The following is a 2,660-nucleotide window of genomic DNA, read 5'->3' as shown; positions in this document are numbered from 1 at the left end:
CCTCCATATAAACCGATCTGGGATCTTGACTTCTTGAGCCTCTAGAGATCGCAATTATAATCCGATTTGTCTGAAATTTATTATGGTCTAAATCGGTCTTTAGCCTGATGCAGCTCCCATATAAACAGATCTCTCTATTTACTTCTTGAGCCTCCAAAGGGCGCAATTCTTATTCGAATTGGCTGAAATTTTACACAGGTCTCCAACATATATTTTAATCATGGTCCGAATCCATAACGAACCATAACTTGATATCGCTCTAAAAGCAGAACAAATCGTTTCTTTTATCCTTTTTTGCCTAAGAAGAGATGCCGGGAAAAGAACTCGACAAAAGCGTTCCATGGTGGAGGGTATATAAGATTCGGCCCGGCCGAACTTGTCACGCTTTTACTTGTTCAAAATAATATATGAGCCTGTCTTTGTCATTGATGAAAAAAGAAAAAAAAAAAATATACAATAAAGGATTTGGATGAAACATGTAAAAGCGTGCTAAGTTCGGCTGGGCCAAACCTTGGGAACCTACTTCCGTAGATTCTGCTAAAATGATCAGTTTATATGGGAGCTATATCAGGTTATAGACCGATTTGAACCGTACTTGGCTCAGTTGTTGGAAGTCATTAAAGAACACTATGTGCAAAATTTCAACCAAATCCAGGGGCTCAAAAAATTTAATTTGGAGATCGGTTTATATGGGAGCTGTATCAGGTTATATACCGATTCAAGCCGTACTGGGCACACTTGATCGAAGTCATAGTAGAAAACTACTGCCAAATCGGATGAAAATTGCAGCTTCCGGGGGCTCAAGAAGTCAAATCGGGAGATCGGTTAATATGAGGGCTATATCTAAATCTGAACCGATATTGCCCATTTGCAATCTCCAACGACGGTTAATATGAGGGCTATATCTAAATCTGAACCGATATTGCCCATTTGCAATCTCCAACGACCTATATCAATATTAAATATCTGTGCAAAATTTCAAGCGGCTAGCTTTACGCGTTCGACCGATCAAGTGATTTCAACAGACCGACGGACGGACATGTCTAGATCGAATCAGAATGTCGAGACGATCCAAAATATTGTATATATACTTTATGGTGTCCCTGATCTGTATTTCGAGGTTTTACAAACGGAATGACTATCTTAGTATACCCCCATCCTAAGGTGATGGGATAAAAATGTATTTGTTATACCCTGCACCACCATTGTGGTACAGGGTAATATGGATTTGTGTATTTGTTTGCAACGCTAAGAAGGCCATGTATTCTTGTGATCAAGTTACAGGTCGCATTTGTTGTACAATTTTCACAAAATTTTGCATAAGTGTCTTTTTTGGTTCAAGGACGAACGCTATTGATTTAGATATAGCTCCCATATATATCTTTAAAGGGGCATATCGGATGAGATTTATATATAGCTCCCATGCGTATCTATTTTGCCCTTTTTAAGATTTGGCCTTACAAAATTTGGCATGGAGAAATTCAACGTACTCATATGTGTGCAAAGTTCCATAAAATTCGGTCTAGATTTAGATATAGCTCCCATATATATTTTTTATCCAATATGGCCTTTTAAGGCTGTAGAAGCCACAATTTCGTTCCGATCTTTACAAAATTGGCATGGGCCGTTTTATTCAACGTCTTCATATTTGTGCAAAGTTCCATAAAAAGCGGTTCAGATTTAGCTTCCATATATATTTTTCATCCGATATGGCCTTTTAAGGCTGTAGAAGCCACAATTTTGGTCTGATCTCTACAAAATTGTTTATGAGAGGATTTAATTGGCATCCCAATACGTATGCAAAATTTCATCAAAATCAATTTAGATAAAACTCCCATATATTTCTTTTATGCGTTTCGACTTTTAAGGCTGTAGAAGCCACAATTTTCGTACCATCGCAAGAATAGGTATGCAAAATTAAAGTCTGACTAAATTTGGATATAAGTGCTATATATTAAAAGTATTACGTATTCTCGGTGGTGGAGGGTATTATATGGTCGGCTCTGCCCGACTTTTGCCTTTCCTTACTAGTCTTTTAATTACGTTTATGTATAATTAATAATTAATACACCTACGTTTAGTTGTGACTAAATTTTCTGTGAGAAGACACTTATTGAGTTAAATTCCTAAATAATTGTGAATATATTTATTCAACAAGACATTATACTTTCATTCCCATCATCCAATTCCCGTGCAAATGTATTTGAGGCACCAGCTCACGCGTCATATGGCTATTTTATTTGTTTGGTTTATATGTTTGGTTTTGTTTGAAATTTTAAAATATTTGGCCGAATATACAATTCAAAGGCAAAACCTGGTTTTCCCAGTGGTAAATATATTAAGGCCTTGTGAAAGCAGGCCTTCGGATAATTTGTTAAAAGGCTTTTTGCGATTTTTGATTCTAGCGACAGAAAAGTTGAAAAATTTGATTTCCAGAATTTTGAAAAATCCCAGCAATTGTTCTATGCTTCCAAACTTTTGAACCCTACACCAATTTCGTTATAGAGGGAAATTCGAAATGTTCGTCTGTATGATCATGGTGTTTTGTATTCAAAGTACAAATCACAATTTCCATCAGTTCAATCCTCTCGAAGCAGTTTGATAATATAGTTCCTGCTGTCGCCTTGAGAGCTACGGACTTTATCTCAATTGTCTCAGAC

Source organism: Stomoxys calcitrans, chromosome 3 (assembly GCF_963082655.1).
Source record: "Stomoxys calcitrans chromosome 3, idStoCalc2.1, whole genome shotgun sequence".
Classification (NCBI taxonomy): domain Eukaryota; kingdom Metazoa; phylum Arthropoda; class Insecta; order Diptera; family Muscidae; genus Stomoxys; species Stomoxys calcitrans.
This window is presented reverse-complemented; position numbering follows the sequence as displayed.